This window comes from Pongo pygmaeus, chromosome 1 (genome assembly GCF_028885625.2).
Source record: "Pongo pygmaeus isolate AG05252 chromosome 1, NHGRI_mPonPyg2-v2.0_pri, whole genome shotgun sequence".
NCBI lineage: Eukaryota > Metazoa > Chordata > Mammalia > Primates > Hominidae > Pongo > Pongo pygmaeus.
In genome coordinates, this window is record NC_072373.2 from 20,831,476 (window position 1) to 20,850,685 (window position 19,210).

Here is a 19,210-nt window from a genome sequence, read left to right on the forward strand (position 1 = left end):
TTCAATTCACCCACCGGGCGGCGCGCCGTCGTCGCAACCTTCCAAACCGGGGGAAGGGGCGGGCAGGGGCAGCGGGTGCCACAGGCGCCAGCCCAGACCTCGGCTCCGGAACGCACGGGCTGCTTCACCCGGGGGAAGGACATTGCTTCGCCAGCCACCAGGAAAACAGTCCCTGTGCACCCGGATTCCCAACGGCCCCCCACTTCGTGTCAACACCAGTCCCGAGGACACGCCAGAGACCCAGGCCTCCGGCCCCGCCCGGTGCCACGGCTCCCGCCAAACGGGCGGGCGGGCGCACTCTGCAAATCCCGGGGCCCGCCGCAAGGCACCCAGAGCACAGGGTGGTGCCAAGAAAGGAAGGAACCTACCAAACCCACCTCCAAAGCAAGCAATTCAGCCAAGTAAAAGCCCGTCTCAGCGCTCCGTTGGTCCTCTCACAGGGACCGCCTGGCCCCCGTGTTCTGGCGCAGCCCAAGCCCCCTCCACCCTATCCCGGCCTGCTCAAAAGGGCGCTGCCTACCGGAGCCGGGCGCTTCCTCTCGAAGGCTCTATCGCTCTCGCTCTCTAGCTCCCTCCGCCTCTCTCTTCTAGGTTTCCCCCTGGACCTCGCGCTACTTCTGTCGTCTTCCCTCTGTCTCTCTGTCTCTCTCTCTTTCTCTGTCCCTGTCTCTTTCTCAGCCTCTCTGTCTCCTTCCCTCTCCCCCTCCCCTGTCTCTCTCGATCGCTGTCTCTCTCCCTCCCTCGGTTTCTATCTCTCCATCCATCTCGTCCTTGCTCTCCTTCAAGCCGCGTGTGTGTGTGTACGTGTGTGTGTGTCTGTGTGTGTGTGTGTGCGTCTGAGTAGGTGAGTCTGTGTGTGTGTGTGTGTGTGCGTGTGCGCGCGCGCGTGCATGCGTGCGTGTGCGGGCGAGCGCCCGCGCGTGCGAGCGCGCCCGGGTGTGTCTGTGTGTGGGGGAGTGGATTTGCTCCTGGTGGTGGCGGGGTGTGTCTGGGTTTCTCTCAGCCCCTCTCACCCGGGATCAGGCCGTCGCCTCTAGTGGCAGCCCGGGGCAAAGCGGGGCCACCCCTCCGACCCGGTACCCGCCCCCGCGCCCTCTTGCCCACCGGCCGGACGGGCCTTAGTCGGGACACGCGACCGTGCTGGGGGCGTTGGGAGAGAAAGGCCCCGCGCGGCCCGGCCTGCTGGTCGCTCTTGGCCAGCCCTGACGGCTCTGGGTGGGTGGGGCAAGAGGGGGCCTCGCGGGAGCGCCTGAGCGGCGAGGGACCCAAAACGCCACCTCCGCGGCAGGGCCGAGGACCAGGAGGGGGTCCCGGGATCGTGGGCCCTGGGCCCTGACGCCTCGGAGCACTCCCTGTTCCGAGCGAGCCCCATGTGGTGGAAGCTCGGGAGCTGGGGAGCCGGGGGAAGGCCGCGGGCGAGCGGCTCGGGGGTCCCCGATCCGAGCCCCGCGGCCCCGGGCTGGCGGTGACGGCTGCAATCCGGCGGGCATGGCTGGGCCGGGCTCTTGGGGCAGCCAGGCGCCTGTCTCGGCGTCTACGGCCATACCACCCTGAACGCGCCCGATCTCGTCTGATCTCGGAAGCTAAGCAGGGTCGGGCCTGGTTAGTACTTGGATGGGAGACCGCCTGGGAATACCGGGTGCTGTAGGCTTTTTCTTTGGCTTTTTGCTTTTTCTTTCCTCTTCTTCCAGACGGAGTCTCGCTCTGCCGCCCAGGCTGGAGTGCAGCGGCGCCATCTCGGCTCACTGGAAGCTCCGCCTCCCGGGTTCACGCCCTTCTCCGGCCCCAGCCTCCCGAGTAGCTGGGACTGCAGGCGCCCGCCACCACGCCCGGCTGATTTTTTTTCTATTTTGCATAGAGACGGGGTTTCACCCTGTTAGCCGGGATGGTCTCTACCTCCTCACCTGGTGATCCACCCGCCTCGGCCTCCCACCCACAGTGCTGGGATTACAGGCGGGAGCCACCGCGCCCGCCCGGCCTGCTGCAGGCTTTTTTGGCTTCCCCGCTGCCTCCCTTCCCCCTACGGTCACCATGCTCCCCAACCTCCCCTCGCTCTGCTCCCCCTTTATCGCCCACCTACACCTCCGCCGCAGCCCAGCCGGAGACCTCCTCCTGGGGGTCCGCCCCTACTACACGCCGGGCAGCAGCATCCCACCGCTTCCGCCTCGCCGCCGCCCCGCCAGGAGCCCGGCTCCAGCCTGGGAGGGCAGGGGGCCGGACCCCAGAGCCGCAGGCGCGGGTCCCCTGCCGTTCGCGGTGCCTTCCCGCTCCCGGAACGCCCAGGCCATTCAATTCACCCACCGGGCGGCGCGCCGTCGTCGCAACCTTCCAAAGCGGGGGAAGGGGCGGGCAGGGGCAGCGGGTGCCACAGGCGCCAGCCCAGACCTCGGCTCCGGAACGCACGGGCTGCTTCACCCGGGGGAAGGACATTGCTTCGCCAGCCACCAGGAAAACAGTCCCTGTGCACCCGGATTCCCAACGGCCCCCCACTTCGTGTCAACACCAGTCCCGAGGACACGCCAGAGACCCAGGCCTCCGGCCCCGCCCGGTGCCACGGCTCCCGCCAAACGGGCGGGCGGGCGCACTCTGCAAATCCCGGGGCCCGCCGCAAGGCACCCAGAGCACAGGGTGGTGCCAAGAAAGGAAGGAACCTACGAAACCCACCTCCAAAGCAAGCAATTCAGCCAAGTAAAAGCCCGTCTCAGCGCTCCGTTGGTCCTCTCACAGGGACCGCCTGGCCCCCGTGTTCTGGCGCAGCCCAAGCCCCCTCCACCCTATCCCGGCCTGCTCAAAAGGGCGCTGCCTACCGGAGCCGGGCGCTTCCTCTCGAAGGCTCTATCGCTCTCGCTCTCTAGCTCCCTCCGCCTCTCTCTTCTAGGTTTCCCCCTGGACCTCGCGCTACTTCTGTCGTCTTCCCTCTGTCTCTCTGTCTCTCTCTCTTTCTCTGTCCCTGTCTCTTTCTCAGCCTCTCTGTCTGTCTCCTTCCCTCTCCCCCTCCCCTGTCTCTCTCGATCGCTGTCTCTCTCCCTCCCTCGGTTTCTATCTCTCCATCCATCTCGTCCTTGCTCTCCTTCAAGCCGCGTGTGTGTGTGTACGTGTGTGTGTGTCTGTGTGTGTGTGTGTGCGTCTGAGTGGGTGAGTCTGTGTGTGTGTGTGTGTGTGTGCGCGTGTGCGCGCGCGCGTGCGTGCGTGCGTGTGCGAGCGAGCGCCCGCGCGTGCGAGCGCGCCCGGGTGTGTCTGTGTGTGGGGGAGTGGATTTGCTCCTGGTGGTGGCGGGGTGTGTCTGGGTTTCTCTCAGCCCCTCTCACCCGGGATCAGGCCGCCGCCTCTAGTGGCAGCCCGGGGCAAAGCGGGGCCACCCCCCCCCGACCCGCTACCCGCCCCCGCGCCCTCTTGCCCACCGGCCGGACGGGCCTTGGTCGGGACACGCGACCGTGCTGGGGGCGTTGGGAGAGAAAGGCCCCGCGCGGCCCGGCCGGCTGGTCGCCCTTGGCCAGCCCTGACGGCTCTGGGGGGGTGGGGCAAGAGGGGGCCTCGCGGGAGCGCCTGAGCGGCGAGGGACCCAAAACGCCACCTCCGCGGCAGGGCGGAGGACCAGGAGTGGGTCCCGGGATCGTGGGCCCTGGGCCCTGACGCCTCGGAGCACTCCCTGTTCCGAGCGAGCCCCATGTGGTGGAAGCTCGGGAGCTGGGGAGCCGGGGGAAGGCCGCGGGCGAGGGGCTCGGGGGTCCCCGATCCGAGCCCCGCGGCCCCGGGCTGGCGGTGACGGCTGCAATCCGGCGGGCATGGCTGGGCCGGGCTCTTGGGGCAGCCAGGCGCCTGTCTCGGCGTCTACGGCCATACCACCCTGAACGCGCCCGATCTCGTCTGATCTCGGAAGCTAAGCAGGGTCGGGCCTGGTTAGTACTTGGATGGGAGACCGCCTGGGAATACCGGGTGCTGTAGGCTTTTTCTTTCCTCTTCTTCCAGACGGAGTCTCGCTCTGCCGCCCAGGCTGGAGTGCAGCGGCGCCATCTCGGCTCACTGCAAGCTCCGCCTCCCGGGTTCACGCCCTTCTCCGGCCCCAGCCTCCCGAGTAGCTGGGACTGCAGGCGCCCGCCACCACGCCCGGCTGATTTTTTTTCTATTTTGCATAGAGACGGGGTTTCACCCTGTTAGCCGGGATGGTCTCTACCTCCTCACCTGGTGATCCACCCGCCTCGGCCTCCCACCCACAGTGCTGGGATTACAGGCGGGAGCCACCGCGCCCGCCCGGCCTGCTGCAGGCTTTTTTGGCTTCCCCGCTGCCTCCCTTCCCCCTACGGTCACCATGCTCCCCAACCTCCCCTCGCTCTGCTCCCCCTTTATCGCCCACCTACACCTCCGCCGCAGCCCAGCCGGAGACCTCCTCCTGGGGGTCCGCCCCTACTACACGCCGGGCAGCAGCATCCCACCGCTTCCGCCTCGCCGCCGCCCCGCCAGGAGCCCGGCTCCAGCCTGGGAGGGCAGGGGGCCGGACCCCAGAGCCGCAGGCGCGGGTCCCCTGCCGTTCGCGGTGCCTTCCCGCTCCCGGAACGCCCAGGCCATTCAATTCACCCACCGGGCGGCGCGCCGTCGTCGCAACCTTCCAAACCGGGGGAAGGGGCGGGCAGGGGCAGCGGGTGCCACAGGCGCCAGCCCAGACCTCGGCTCCGGAACGCACGGGCTGCTTCACCCGGGGGAAGGACATTGCTTCGCCAGCCACCAGGAAAACAGTCCCTGTGCACCCGGATTCCCAACGGCCCCCCACTTCGTGTCAACACCAGTCCCGAGGACACGCCAGAGACCCAGGCCTCCGGCCCCGCCCGGTGCCACGGCTCCCGCCAAACGGGCGGGCGGGCGCACTCTGCAAATCCCGGGGCCCGCCGCAAGGCACCCAGAGCACAGGGTGGTGCCAAGAAAGGAAGGAACCTACGAAACCCACCTCCAAAGCAAGCAATTCAGCCAAGTAAAAGCCCGTCTCAGCGCTCCGTTGGTCCTCTCACAGGGACCGCCTGGCCCCCGTGTTCTGGCGCAGCCCAAGCCCCCTCCACCCTATCCCGGCCTGCTCAAAAGGGCGCTGCCTACCGGAGCCGGGCGCTTCCTCTCGAAGGCTCTATCGCTCTCGCTCTCTAGCTCCCTCCGCCTCTCTCTTCTAGGTTTCCCCCTGGACCTCGCGCTACTTCTGTCGTCTTCCCTCTGTCTCTCTGTCTCTCTCTCTTTCTCTGTCCCTGTCTCTTTCTCAGCCTCTCTGTCTGTCTCCTTCCCTCTCCCCCTCCCCTGTCTCTCTCGATCGCTGTCTCTCTCCCTCCCTCGGTTTCTATCTCTCCATCCATCTCGTCCTTGCTCTCCTTCAAGCCGCGTGTGTGTGTGTACGTGTGTGTGTGTCTGTGTGTGTGTGTGTGCGTCTGAGTGGGTGAGTCTGTGTGTGTGTGTGTGTGTGCGCGTGTGCGCGCGCGCGTGCGTGCGTGCGTGTGCGAGCGAGCGCCCGCGCGTGCGAGCGCGCCCGGGTGTGTCTGTGTGTGGGGGAGTGGATTTGCTCCTGGTGGTGGCGGGGTGTGTCTGGGTTTCTCTCAGCCCCTCTCACCCGGGATCAGGCCGCCGCCTCTAGTGGCAGCCCGGGGCAAAGCGGGGCCACCCCCCCCGACCCGCTACCCGCCCCCGCGCCCTCTTGCCCACCGGCCGGACGGGCCTTGGTCGGGACACGCGACCGTGCTGGGGGCGTTGGGAGAGAAAGGCCCCGCGCGGCCCGGCCGGCTGGTCGCCCTTGGCCAGCCCTGACGGCTCTGGGGGGGTGGGGCAAGAGGGGGCCTCGCGGGAGCGCCTGAGCGGCGAGGGACCCAAAACGCCACCTCCGCGGCAGGGCGGAGGACCAGGAGTGGGTCCCGGGATCGTGGGCCCTGGGCCCTGACGCCTCGGAGCACTCCCTGTTCCGAGCGAGCCCCATGTGGTGGAAGCTCGGGAGCTGGGGAGCCGGGGGAAGGCCGCGGGCGAGGGGCTCGGGGGTCCCCGATCCGAGCCCCGCGGCCCCGGGCTGGCGGTGACGGCTGCAATCCGGCGGGCATGGCTGGGCCGGGCTCTTGGGGCAGCCAGGCGCCTGTCTCGGCGTCTACGGCCATACCACCCTGAACGCGCCCGATCTCGTCTGATCTCGGAAGCTAAGCAGGGTCGGGCCTGGTTAGTACTTGGATGGGAGACCGCCTGGGAATACCGGGTGCTGTAGGCTTTTTCTTTGGCTTTTTGCTTTTTCTTTCCTCTTCTTCCAGACGGAGTCTCGCTCTGCCGCCCAGGCTGGAGTGCAGCGGCACCATCTCGGCTCACTGCAAGCTCCGCCTCCCGGGTTCACGCCCTTCTCCGGCCCCAGCCTCCCGAGTAGCTGGGACTGCAGGCGCCCGCCACCACGCCCGGCTGATTTTTTTTCTATTTTGCGTAGAGACGGCGTCTCACCCTGTTAGCCGTGATGGTCTCTACCTCCTCACCTGGTGATCCACCCGCCTCGGCCTCCCACCCACAGTGCTGGGATTACAGGCGGGAGCCACCGCGCATGCCCGGCCTGCTGCAGGCTTTTTTGGCTTCCCCGCTGCCTCCCTTCCCCCTACGGTCACCATGCTCCCCAACCTCCCCTCGCTCTGCTCCCCCTTTATCGCCCACCTACACCTCCGCCGCAGCCCAGCCGGAGACCTCCTCCTGGGGGTCCGCCCCTACTACACGCCGGGCAGCAGCATCCCACCGCTTCCGCCTCGCCGCCGCCCCGCCAGGAGCCCGGCTCCAGCCTGGGAGGGCAGGGGGCCGGAGCCCAGAGCCGCAGGCGCGGGTCCCCTGCCGTTCGCGGTGCCTTCCCGCTCCCGGAACGCCCAGGCCATTCAATTCACCCACCGGGCGGCGCGCCGTCGTCGCAACCTTCCAAACCGGGGGAAGGGGCGGGCAGGGGCAGCGGGTGCCACAGGCGCCAGCCCAGACCTCGGCTCCGGAACGCACGGGCTGCTTCACCCGGGGGAAGGACATTGCTTCGCCAGCCACCAGGAAAACAGTCCCTGTGCACCCGGATTCCCAACGGCCCCCCACTTCGTGTCAACACCAGTCCCGAGGACACGCCAGAGACCCAGGCCTCCGGCCCCGCCCGGTGCCACGGCTCCCGCCAAACGGGCGGGCGGGCGCACTCTGCAAATCCCGGGGCCCGCCGCAAGGCACCCAGAGCACAGGGTGGTGCCAAGAAAGGAAGGAACCTACGAAACCCACCTCCAAAGCAAGCAATTCAGCCAAGTAAAAGCCCGTCTCAGCGCTCCGTTGGTCCTCTCACAGGGACCGCCTGGCCCCCGTGTTCTGGCGCAGCCCAAGCCCCCTCCACCCTATCCCGGCCTGCTCAAAAGGGCGCTGCCTACCGGAGCCGGGCGCTTCCTCTCGAAGGCTCTATCGCTCTCGCTCTCTAGCTCCCTCCGCCTCTCTCTTCTAGGTTTCCCCCTGGACCTCGCGCTACTTCTGTCGTCTTCCCTCTGTCTCTCTGTCTCTCTCTCTTTCTCTGTCCCTGTCTCTTTCTCAGCCTCTCTGTCTCCTTCCCTCTCCCCCTCCCCTGTCTCTCTCGATCGCTGTCTCTCTCCCTCCCTCGGTTTCTATCTCTCCATCCATCTCGTCCTTGCTCTCCTTCAAGCCGCGTGTGTGTGTGTACGTGTGTGTGTGTCTGTGTGTGTGTGTGTGCGTCTGAGTAGGTGAGTCTGTGTGTGTGTGTGTGTGTGCGTGTGCGCGCGCGCGTGCATGCGTGCGTGTGCGGGCGAGCGCCCGCGCGTGCGAGCGCGCCCGGGTGTGTCTGTGTGTGGGGGAGTGGATTTGCTCCTGGTGGTGGCGGGGTGTGTCTGGGTTTCTCTCAGCCCCTCTCACCCGGGATCAGGCCGTCGCCTCTAGTGGCAGCCCGGGGCAAAGCGGGGCCACCCCTCCGACCCGGTACCCGCCCCCGCGCCCTCTTGCCCACCGGCCGGACGGGCCTTAGTCGGGACACGCGACCGTGCTGGGGGCGTTGGGAGAGAAAGGCCCCGCGCGGCCCGGCCTGCTGGTCGCTCTTGGCCAGCCCTGACGGCTCTGGGTGGGTGGGGCAAGAGGGGGCCTCGCGGGAGCGCCTGAGCGGCGAGGGACCCAAAACGCCACCTCCGCGGCAGGGCCGAGGACCAGGAGGGGGTCCCGGGATCGTGGGCCCTGGGCCCTGACGCCTCGGAGCACTCCCTGTTCCGAGCGAGCCCCATGTGGTGGAAGCTCGGGAGCTGGGGAGCCGGGGGAAGGCCGCGGGCGAGCGGCTCGGGGGTCCCCGATCCGAGCCCCGCGGCCCCGGGCTGGCGGTGACGGCTGCAATCCGGCGGGCATGGCTGGGCCGGGCTCTTGGGGCAGCCAGGCGCCTGTCTCGGCGTCTACGGCCATACCACCCTGAACGCGCCCGATCTCGTCTGATCTCGGAAGCTAAGCAGGGTCGGGCCTGGTTAGTACTTGGATGGGAGACCGCCTGGGAATACCGGGTGCTGTAGGCTTTTTCTTTGGCTTTTTGCTTTTTCTTTCCTCTTCTTCCAGACGGAGTCTCGCTCTGCCGCCCAGGCTGGAGTGCAGCGGCGCCATCTCGGCTCACTGGAAGCTCCGCCTCCCGGGTTCACGCCCTTCTCCGGCCCCAGCCTCCCGAGTAGCTGGGACTGCAGGCGCCCGCCACCACGCCCGGCTGATTTTTTTTCTATTTTGCATAGAGACGGGGTTTCACCCTGTTAGCCGGGATGGTCTCTACCTCCTCACCTGGTGATCCACCCGCCTCGGCCTCCCACCCACAGTGCTGGGATTACAGGCGGGAGCCACCGCGCCCGCCCGGCCTGCTGCAGGCTTTTTTGGCTTCCCCGCTGCCTCCCTTCCCCCTACGGTCACCATGCTCCCCAACCTCCCCTCGCTCTGCTCCCCCTTTATCGCCCACCTACACCTCCGCCGCAGCCCAGCCGGAGACCTCCTCCTGGGGGTCCGCCCCTACTACACGCCGGGCAGCAGCATCCCACCGCTTCCGCCTCGCCGCCGCCCCGCCAGGAGCCCGGCTCCAGCCTGGGAGGGCAGGGGGCCGGACCCCAGAGCCGCAGGCGCGGGTCCCCTGCCGTTCGCGGTGCCTTCCCGCTCCCGGAACGCCCAGGCCATTCAATTCACCCACCGGGCGGCGCGCCGTCGTCGCAACCTTCCAAAGCGGGGGAAGGGGCGGGCAGGGGCAGCGGGTGCCACAGGCGCCAGCCCAGACCTCGGCTCCGGAACGCACGGGCTGCTTCACCCGGGGGAAGGACATTGCTTCGCCAGCCACCAGGAAAACAGTCCCTGTGCACCCGGATTCCCAACGGCCCCCCACTTCGTGTCAACACCAGTCCCGAGGACACGCCAGAGACCCAGGCCTCCGGCCCCGCCCGGTGCCACGGCTCCCGCCAAACGGGCGGGCGGGCGCACTCTGCAAATCCCGGGGCCCGCCGCAAGGCACCCAGAGCACAGGGTGGTGCCAAGAAAGGAAGGAACCTACGAAACCCACCTCCAAAGCAAGCAATTCAGCCAAGTAAAAGCCCGTCTCAGCGCTCCGTTGGTCCTCTCACAGGGACCGCCTGGCCCCCGTGTTCTGGCGCAGCCCAAGCCCCCTCCACCCTATCCCGGCCTGCTCAAAAGGGCGCTGCCTACCGGAGCCGGGCGCTTCCTCTCGAAGGCTCTATCGCTCTCGCTCTCTAGCTCCCTCCGCCTCTCTCTTCTAGGTTTCCCCCTGGACCTCGCGCTACTTCTGTCGTCTTCCCTCTGTCTCTCTGTCTCTCTCTCTTTCTCTGTCCCTGTCTCTTTCTCAGCCTCTCTGTCTGTCTCCTTCCCTCTCCCCCTCCCCTGTCTCTCTCGATCGCTGTCTCTCTCCCTCCCTCGGTTTCTATCTCTCCATCCATCTCGTCCTTGCTCTCCTTCAAGCCGCGTGTGTGTGTGTACGTGTGTGTGTGTCTGTGTGTGTGTGTGTGCGTCTGAGTGGGTGAGTCTGTGTGTGTGTGTGTGTGTGTGCGCGTGTGCGCGCGCGCGTGCGTGCGTGCGTGTGCGAGCGAGCGCCCGCGCGTGCGAGCGCGCCCGGGTGTGTCTGTGTGTGGGGGAGTGGATTTGCTCCTGGTGGTGGCGGGGTGTGTCTGGGTTTCTCTCAGCCCCTCTCACCCGGGATCAGGCCGCCGCCTCTAGTGGCAGCCCGGGGCAAAGCGGGGCCACCCCCCCCGACCCGCTACCCGCCCCCGCGCCCTCTTGCCCACCGGCCGGACGGGCCTTGGTCGGGACACGCGACCGTGCTGGGGGCGTTGGGAGAGAAAGGCCCCGCGCGGCCCGGCCGGCTGGTCGCCCTTGGCCAGCCCTGACGGCTCTGGGGGGGTGGGGCAAGAGGGGGCCTCGCGGGAGCGCCTGAGCGGCGAGGGACCCAAAACGCCACCTCCGCGGCAGGGCGGAGGACCAGGAGTGGGTCCCGGGATCGTGGGCCCTGGGCCCTGACGCCTCGGAGCACTCCCTGTTCCGAGCGAGCCCCATGTGGTGGAAGCTCGGGAGCTGGGGAGCCGGGGGAAGGCCGCGGGCGAGGGGCTCGGGGGTCCCCGATCCGAGCCCCGCGGCCCCGGGCTGGCGGTGACGGCTGCAATCCGGCGGGCATGGCTGGGCCGGGCTCTTGGGGCAGCCAGGCGCCTGTCTCGGCGTCTACGGCCATACCACCCTGAACGCGCCCGATCTCGTCTGATCTCGGAAGCTAAGCAGGGTCGGGCCTGGTTAGTACTTGGATGGGAGACCGCCTGGGAATACCGGGTGCTGTAGGCTTTTTCTTTGGCTTTTTGCTTTTTCTTTCCTCTTCTTCCAGACGGAGTCTCGCTCTGCCGCCCAGGCTGGAGTGCAGCGGCACCATCTCGGCTCACTGCAAGCTCCGCCTCCCGGGTTCACGCCCTTCTCCGGCCCCAGCCTCCCGAGTAGCTGGGACTGCAGGCGCCCGCCACCACGCCCGGCTGATTTTTTTTCTATTTTGCGTAGAGACGGCGTCTCACCCTGTTAGCCGTGATGGTCTCTACCTCCTCACCTGGTGATCCACCCGCCTCGGCCTCCCACCCACAGTGCTGGGATTACAGGCGGGAGCCACCGCGCATGCCCGGCCTGCTGCAGGCTTTTTTGGCTTCCCCGCTGCCTCCCTTCCCCCTACGGTCACCATGCTCCCCAACCTCCCCTCGCTCTGCTCCCCCTTTATCGCCCACCTACACCTCCGCCGCAGCCCAGCCGGAGACCTCCTCCTGGGGGTCCGCCCCTACTACACGCCGGGCAGCAGCATCCCACCGCTTCCGCCTCGCCGCCGCCCCGCCAGGAGCCCGGCTCCAGCCTGGGAGGGCAGGGGGCCGGAGCCCAGAGCCGCAGGCGCGGGTCCCCTGCCGTTCGCGGTGCCTTCCCGCTCCCGGAACGCCCAGGCCATTCAATTCACCCACCGGGCGGCGCGCCGTCGTCGCAACCTTCCAAACCGGGGGAAGGGGCGGGCAGGGGCAGCGGGTGCCACAGGCGCCAGCCCAGACCTCGGCTCCGGAACGCACGGGCTGCTTCACCCGGGGGAAGGACATTGCTTCGCCAGCCACCAGGAAAACAGTCCCTGTGCACCCGGATTCCCAACGGCCCCCCACTTCGTGTCAACACCAGTCCCGAGGACACGCCAGAGACCCAGGCCTCCGGCCCCGCCCGGTGCCACGGCTCCCGCCAAACGGGCGGGCGGGCACACTCTGCAAATCCCGGGGCCCGCCGCAAGGCACCCAGAGCACAGGGTGGTGCCAAGAAAGGAAGGAACCTACCAAACCCACCTCCAAAGCAAGCAATTCAGCCAAGTAAAAGCCCGTCTCAGCGCTCCGTTGGTCCTCTCACAGGGACCGCCTGGCCCCCGTGTTCTGGCGCAGCCCAAGCCCCCTCCACCCTATCCCGGCCTGCTCAAAAGGGCGCTGCCTACCGGAGCCGGGCGCTTCCTCTCGAAGGCTCTATCGCTCTCGCTCTCTAGCTCCCTCCGCCTCTCTCTTCTAGGTTTCCCCCTGGACCTCGCGCTACTTCTGTCGTCTTCCCTCTGTCTCTCTGTCTCTCTCTCTTTCTCTGTCCCTGTCTCTTTCTCAGCCTCTCTGTCTCCTTCCCTCTCCCCCTCCCCTGTCTCTCTCGATCGCTGTCTCTCTCCCTCCCTCGGTTTCTATCTCTCCATCCATCTCGTCCTTGCTCTCCTTCAAGCCGCGTGTGTGTGTGTACGTGTGTGTGTGTCTGTGTGTGTGTGTGTGCGTCTGAGTAGGTGAGTCTGTGTGTGTGTGTGTGTGTGCGTGTGCGCGCGCGCGTGCATGCGTGCGTGTGCGGGCGAGCGCCCGCGCGTGCGAGCGCGCCCGGGTGTGTCTGTGTGTGGGGGAGTGGATTTGCTCCTGGTGGTGGCGGGGTGTGTCTGGGTTTCTCTCAGCCCCTCTCACCCGGGATCAGGCCGTCGCCTCTAGTGGCAGCCCGGGGCAAAGCGGGGCCACCCCTCCGACCCGGTACCCGCCCCCGCGCCCTCTTGCCCACCGGCCGGACGGGCCTTAGTCGGGACACGCGACCGTGCTGGGGGCGTTGGGAGAGAAAGGCCCCGCGCGGCCCGGCCTGCTGGTCGCTCTTGGCCAGCCCTGACGGCTCTGGGTGGGTGGGGCAAGAGGGGGCCTCGCGGGAGCGCCTGAGCGGCGAGGGACCCAAAACGCCACCTCCGCGGCAGGGCCGAGGACCAGGAGGGGGTCCCGGGATCGTGGGCCCTGGGCCCTGACGCCTCGGAGCACTCCCTGTTCCGAGCGAGCCCCATGTGGTGGAAGCTCGGGAGCTGGGGAGCCGGGGGAAGGCCGCGGGCGAGCGGCTCGGGGGTCCCCGATCCGAGCCCCGCGGCCCCGGGCTGGCGGTGACGGCTGCAATCCGGCGGGCATGGCTGGGCCGGGCTCTTGGGGCAGCCAGGCGCCTGTCTCGGCGTCTACGGCCATACCACCCTGAACGCGCCCGATCTCGTCTGATCTCGGAAGCTAAGCAGGGTCGGGCCTGGTTAGTACTTGGATGGGAGACCGCCTGGGAATACCGGGTGCTGTAGGCTTTTTCTTTGGCTTTTTGCTTTTTCTTTCCTCTTCTTCCAGACGGAGTCTCGCTCTGCCGCCCAGGCTGGAGTGCAGCGGCGCCATCTCGGCTCACTGGAAGCTCCGCCTCCCGGGTTCACGCCCTTCTCCGGCCCCAGCCTCCCGAGTAGCTGGGACTGCAGGCGCCCGCCACCACGCCCGGCTGATTTTTTTTCTATTTTGCATAGAGACGGGGTTTCACCCTGTTAGCCGGGATGGTCTCTACCTCCTCACCTGGTGATCCACCCGCCTCGGCCTCCCACCCACAGTGCTGGGATTACAGGCGGGAGCCACCGCGCCCGCCCGGCCTGCTGCAGGCTTTTTTGGCTTCCCCGCTGCCTCCCTTCCCCCTACGGTCACCATGCTCCCCAACCTCCCCTCGCTCTGCTCCCCCTTTATCGCCCACCTACACCTCCGCCGCAGCCCAGCCGGAGACCTCCTCCTGGGGGTCCGCCCCTACTACACGCCGGGCAGCAGCATCCCACCGCTTCCGCCTCGCCGCCGCCCCGCCAGGAGCCCGGCTCCAGCCTGGGAGGGCAGGGGGCCGGACCCCAGAGCCGCAGGCGCGGGTCCCCTGCCGTTCGCGGTGCCTTCCCGCTCCCGGAACGCCCAGGCCATTCAATTCACCCACCGGGCGGCGCGCCGTCGTCGCAACCTTCCAAAGCGGGGGAAGGGGCGGGCAGGGGCAGCGGGTGCCACAGGCGCCAGCCCAGACCTCGGCTCCGGAACGCACGGGCTGCTTCACCCGGGGGAAGGACATTGCTTCGCCAGCCACCAGGAAAACAGTCCCTGTGCACCCGGATTCCCAACGGCCCCCCACTTCGTGTCAACACCAGTCCCGAGGACACGCCAGAGACCCAGGCCTCCGGCCCCGCCCGGTGCCACGGCTCCCGCCAAACGGGCGGGCGGGCGCACTCTGCAAATCCCGGGGCCCGCCGCAAGGCACCCAGAGCACAGGGTGGTGCCAAGAAAGGAAGGAACCTACGAAACCCACCTCCAAAGCAAGCAATTCAGCCAAGTAAAAGCCCGTCTCAGCGCTCCGTTGGTCCTCTCACAGGGACCGCCTGGCCCCCGTGTTCTGGCGCAGCCCAAGCCCCCTCCACCCTATCCCGGCCTGCTCAAAAGGGCGCTGCCTACCGGAGCCGGGCGCTTCCTCTCGAAGGCTCTATCGCTCTCGCTCTCTAGCTCCCTCCGCCTCTCTCTTCTAGGTTTCCCCCTGGACCTCGCGCTACTTCTGTCGTCTTCCCTCTGTCTCTCTGTCTCTCTCTCTTTCTCTGTCCCTGTCTCTTTCTCAGCCTCTCTGTCTGTCTCCTTCCCTCTCCCCCTCCCCTGTCTCTCTCGATCGCTGTCTCTCTCCCTCCCTCGGTTTCTATCTCTCCATCCATCTCGTCCTTGCTCTCCTTCAAGCCGCGTGTGTGTGTGTACGTGTGTGTGTGTCTGTGTGTGTGTGTGTGCGTCTGAGTGGGTGAGTCTGTGTGTGTGTGTGTGTGTGTGCGCGTGTGCGCGCGCGCGTGCGTGCGTGCGTGTGCGAGCGAGCGCCCGCGCGTGCGAGCGCGCCCGGGTGTGTCTGTGTGTGGGGGAGTGGATTTGCTCCTGGTGGTGGCGGGGTGTGTCTGGGTTTCTCTCAGCCCCTCTCACCCGGGATCAGGCCGCCGCCTCTAGTGGCAGCCCGGGGCAAAGCGGGGCCACCCCCCCCCGACCCGCTACCCGCCCCCGCGCCCTCTTGCCCACCGGCCGGACGGGCCTTGGTCGGGACACGCGACCGTGCTGGGGGCGTTGGGAGAGAAAGGCCCCGCGCGGCCCGGCCGGCTGGTCGCCCTTGGCCAGCCCTGACGGCTCTGGGGGGGTGGGGCAAGAGGGGGCCTCGCGGGAGCGCCTGAGCGGCGAGGGACCCAAAACGCCACCTCCGCGGCAGGGCGGAGGACCAGGAGTGGGTCCCGGGATCGTGGGCCCTGGGCCCTGACGCCTCGGAGCACTCCCTGTTCCGAGCGAGCCCCATGTGGTGGAAGCTCGGGAGCTGGGGAGCCGGGGGAAGGCCGCGGGCGAGGGGCTCGGGGGTCCCCGATCCGAGCCCCGCGGCCCCGGGCTGGCGGTGACGGCTGCAATCCGGCGGGCATGGCTGGGCCGGGCTCTTGGGGCAGCCAGGCGCCTGTCTCGGCGTCTACGGCCATACCACCCTGAACGCGCCCGATCTCGTCTGATCTCGGAAGCTAAGCAGGGTCGGGCCTGGTTAGTACTTGGATGGGAGACCGCCTGGGAATACCGGGTGCTGTAGGCTTTTTCTTTCCTCTTCTTCCAGACGGAGTCTCGCTCTGCCGCCCAGGCTGGAGTGCAGCGGCGCCATCTCGGCTCACTGCAAGCTCCGCCTCCCGGGTTCACGCCCTTCTCCGGCCCCAGCCTCCCGAGTAGCTGGGACTGCAGGCGCCCGCCACCACGCCCGGCTGATTTTTTTTCTATTTTGCATAGAGACGGGGTTTCACCCTGTTAGCCGGGATGGTCTCTACCTCCTCACCTGGTGATCCACCCGCCTCGGCCTCCCACCCACAGTGCTGGGATTACAGGCGGGAGCCACCGCGCCCGCCCGGCCTGCTGCAGGCTTTTTTGGCTTCCCCGCTGCCTCCCTTCCCCCTACGGTCACCATGCTCCCCAACCTCCCCTCGCTCTGCTCCCCCTTTATCGCCCACCTACACCTCCGCCGCAGCCCAGCCGGAGACCTCCTCCTGGGGGTCCGCCCCTACTACACGCCGGGCAGCAGCATCCCACCGCTTCCGCCTCGCCGCCGCCCCGCCAGGAGCCCGGCTCCAGCCTGGGAGGGCAGGGGGCCGGACCCCAGAGCCGCAGGCGCGGGTCCCCTGCCGTTCGCGGTGCCTTCCCGCTCCCGGAACGCCCAGGCCATTCAATTCACCCACCGGGCGGCGCGCCGTCGTCGCAACCTTCCAAACCGGGGGAAGGGGCGGGCAGGGGCAGCGGGTGCCACAGGCGCCAGCCCAGACCTCGGCTCCGGAACGCACGGGCTGCTTCACCCGGGGGAAGGACATTGCTTCGCCAGCCACCAGGAAAACAGTCCCTGTGCACCCGGATTCCCAACGGCCCCCCACTTCGTGTCAACACCAGTCCCGAGGACACGCCAGAGACCCAGGCCTCCGGCCCCGCCCGGTGCCACGGCTCCCGCCAAACGGGCGGGCGGGCGCACTCTGCAAATCCCGGGGCCCGCCGCAAGGCACCCAGAGCACAGGGTGGTGCCAAGAAAGGAAGGAACCTACGAAACCCACCTCCAAAGCAAGCAATTCAGCCAAGTAAAAGCCCGTCTCAGCGCTCCGTTGGTCCTCTCACAGGGACCGCCTGGCCCCCGTGTTCTGGCGCAGCCCAAGCCCCCTCCACCCTATCCCGGCCTGCTCAAAAGGGCGCTGCCTACCGGAGCCGGGCGCTTCCTCTCGAAGGCTCTATCGCTCTCGCTCTCTAGCTCCCTCCGCCTCTCTCTTCTAGGTTTCCCCCTGGACCTCGCGCTACTTCTGTCGTCTTCCCTCTGTCTCTCTGTCTCTCTCTCTTTCTCTGTCCCTGTCTCTTTCTCAGCCTCTCTGTCTGTCTCCTTCCCTCTCCCCCTCCCCTGTCTCTCTCGATCGCTGTCTCTCTCCCTCCCTCGGTTTCTATCTCTCCATCCATCTCGTCCTTGCTCTCCTTCAAGCCGCGTGTGTGTGTGTACGTGTGTGTGTGTCTGTGTGTGTGTGTGTGCGTCTGAGTGGGTGAGTCTGTGTGTGTGTGTGTGTGTGCGCGTGTGCGCGCGCGCGTGCGTGCGTGCGTGTGCGAGCGAGCGCCCGCGCGTGCGAGCGCGCCCGGGTGTGTCTGTGTGTGGGGGAGTGGATTTGCTCCTGGTGGTGGCGGGGTGTGTCTGGGTTTCTCTCAGCCCCTCTCACCCGGGATCAGGCCGCCGCCTCTAGTGGCAGCCCGGGGCAAAGCGGGGCCACCCCCCCCGACCCGCTACCCGCCCCCGCGCCCTCTTGCCCACCGGCCGGACGGGCCTTGGTCGGGACACGCGACCGTGCTGGGGGCGTTGGGAGAGAAAGGCCCCGCGCGGCCCGGCCGGCTGGTCGCCCTTGGCCAGCCCTGACGGCTCTGGGGGGGTGGGGCAAGAGGGGGCCTCGCGGGAGCGCCTGAGCGGCGAGGGACCCAAAACGCCACCTCCGCGGCAGGGCGGAGGACCAGGAGTGGGTCCCGGGATCGTGGGCCCTGGGCCCTGACGCCTCGGAGCACTCCCTGTTCCGAGCGAGCCCCATGTGGTGGAAGCTCGGGAGCTGGGGAGCCGGGGGAAGGCCGCGGGCGAGGGGCTCGGGGGTCCCCGATCCGAGCCCCGCGGCCCCGGGCTGGCGGTGACGGCTGCAATCCGGCGGGCATGGCTGGGCCGGGCTCTTGGGGCAGCCAGGCGCCTGTCTCGGCGTCTACGGCCATACCACCCTGAACGCGCCCGATCTCGTCTGATCTCGGAAGCTAAGCAGGGTCGGGCCTGGTTAGTACTTGGATGGGAGACCGCCTGGGAATACCGGGTGCTGTAGGCTTTTTCTTTGGCTTTTTGCTTTTTCTTTCCTCTTCTTCCAGACGGAGTCTCGCTCTGCCGCCCAGGCTGGAGTGCAGCGGCACCATCTCGGCTCACTGCAAGCTCCGCCTCCCGGGTTCACGCCCTTCTCCGGCCCCAGCCTCCCGAGTAGCTGGGACTGCAGGCGCCCGCCACCACGCCCGGCTGATTTTTTTTCTATTTTGCGTAGAGACGGCGTCTCACCCTGTTAGCCGTGATGGTCTCTACCTCCTCACCTGGTGATCCACCCGCCTCGGCCTCCCACCCACAGTGCTGGGATTACAGGCGGGAGCCACCGCGCATGCCCGGCCTGCTGCAGGCTTTTTTGGCTTCCCCGCTGCCTCCCTTCCCCCTACGGTCACCATGCTCCCCAACCTCCCCTCGCTCTGCTCCCCCTTTATCGCCCACCTACACCTCCGCCGCAGCCCAGCCGGAGACCTCCTCCTGGGGGTCCGCCCCTACTACACGCCGGGCAGCAGCATCCCACCGCTTCCGCCTCGCCGCCGCCCCGCCAGGAGCCCGGCTCCAGCCTGGGAGGGCAGGGGGCCGGAGCCCAGAGCCGCAGGCGCGGGTCCCTTGCCGTTCGCGGTGCCTTCCCGCTCCCGGAACGCCCAGGCCATTCAATTCACCCACCGGGCGGCGCGCCGTCGTCGCAACCTTCCAAACCGGGGGAAGGGGCGGGCAGGGGCAGCGGGTGCCACAGGCGCCAGCCCAGACCTCGGCTCCGGAACGCACGGGCTGCTTCACCCGGGGGAAGGACATTGCTTCGCCAGCCACCAGGAAAACAGTCCCTGTGCACCCGGATTCCCAACGGCCCCCCACTTCGTGTCAACACCAGTCCCGAGGACACGCCAGAGACCCAGGCCTCCGGCCCCGCCCGGTGCCACGGCTCCCGCCAAACGGGCGGGCGGGCGCACTCTGCAAATCCCGGGGCCCGCCGCAAGGCACCCAGAGCACAGGGTGGTGCCAAGAAAGGAAGGAACCTACGAAACCCACCTCCAAAGCAAGCAATTCAGCCAAGTAAAAGCCCGTCTCAGCGCTCCGTTGGTCCTCTCACAGGGACCGCCTGGCCCCCGTGTTCTGGCGCAGCCCAAGCCCCCTCCACCCTATCCTGGCCTGCTCAAAAGGGCGCTGCCTACCGGAGCCGGGCGCTTCCTCTCGAAGGCTCTATCGCTCTCGCTCTCTAGCTCCCTCCGCCTCTCTCTTCTAGGTTTCCCCCTGGACCTCGCGCTACTTCTGTCGTCTTCCCTCTGTCTCTCTGTCTCTCTCTCTTTCTCTGTCCCTGTCTCTTTCTCAGCCTCTCTGTCTGTCTCCTTCCCTCTCCCCCTCCCCTGTCTCTCTCGATCGCTGTCTCTCTCCCTCCCTCGGTTTCTATCTCTCCATCCATCTCGTCCTTGCTCTCCTTCAAGCCGCGTGTGTGTGTGTACGTGTGTGTGTGTCTGTGTGTGTGTGTGTGCGTGTGTCTCAGTGGGTGAGTCTGTGTGTGTGTGTGTGTGTCTGCGTGGGTGAGTCTGTGTGTGTGTGTGTG

At 67.9% G+C, this 19,210-nt stretch overlaps 8 non-coding genes across 8 annotated transcripts; all 8 read left to right on the top strand.

The window, feature by feature from the left end:
• The first annotated feature begins 1,532 nt into the window (after positions 1-1,532).
• LOC129023899 (5S ribosomal RNA) lies at positions 1,533-1,651 on the top strand. Its single transcript, XR_008496967.1, has one exon. It is a non-coding gene; the product is annotated as a 5S ribosomal RNA (ribosomal RNA).
• Positions 1,652-3,829: 2,178 nt separating this feature from the next.
• LOC129023942 (5S ribosomal RNA) lies at positions 3,830-3,948 on the top strand. Its single transcript, XR_008496982.1, has one exon. It is a non-coding gene; the product is annotated as a 5S ribosomal RNA (ribosomal RNA).
• A 2,156-nt stretch (positions 3,949-6,104) lies between these two features.
• Positions 6,105-6,223, top strand: LOC129023991 (5S ribosomal RNA). The gene has a single exon (XR_008497005.1). It is a non-coding gene; the product is annotated as a 5S ribosomal RNA (ribosomal RNA).
• Positions 6,224-8,391: 2,168 nt separating this feature from the next.
• On the top strand, positions 8,392-8,510 carry LOC129024031 (5S ribosomal RNA). Its single transcript, XR_008497018.1, has one exon. It is a non-coding gene; the product is annotated as a 5S ribosomal RNA (ribosomal RNA).
• A 2,177-nt stretch (positions 8,511-10,687) lies between these two features.
• LOC129024113 (5S ribosomal RNA) lies at positions 10,688-10,806 on the top strand. Its single transcript, XR_008497029.1, has one exon. It is a non-coding gene; the product is annotated as a 5S ribosomal RNA (ribosomal RNA).
• Positions 10,807-12,974: 2,168 nt separating this feature from the next.
• LOC129024191 (5S ribosomal RNA) lies at positions 12,975-13,093 on the top strand. Its single transcript, XR_008497040.1, has one exon. It is a non-coding gene; the product is annotated as a 5S ribosomal RNA (ribosomal RNA).
• A 2,178-nt stretch (positions 13,094-15,271) lies between these two features.
• Positions 15,272-15,390, top strand: LOC129024261 (5S ribosomal RNA). The gene has a single exon (XR_008497052.1). It is a non-coding gene; the product is annotated as a 5S ribosomal RNA (ribosomal RNA).
• A 2,156-nt stretch (positions 15,391-17,546) lies between these two features.
• Positions 17,547-17,665, top strand: LOC129022042 (5S ribosomal RNA). Its single transcript, XR_008496202.1, has one exon. It is a non-coding gene; the product is annotated as a 5S ribosomal RNA (ribosomal RNA).
• The last annotated feature ends 1,545 nt before the right edge of the window (positions 17,666-19,210 follow it).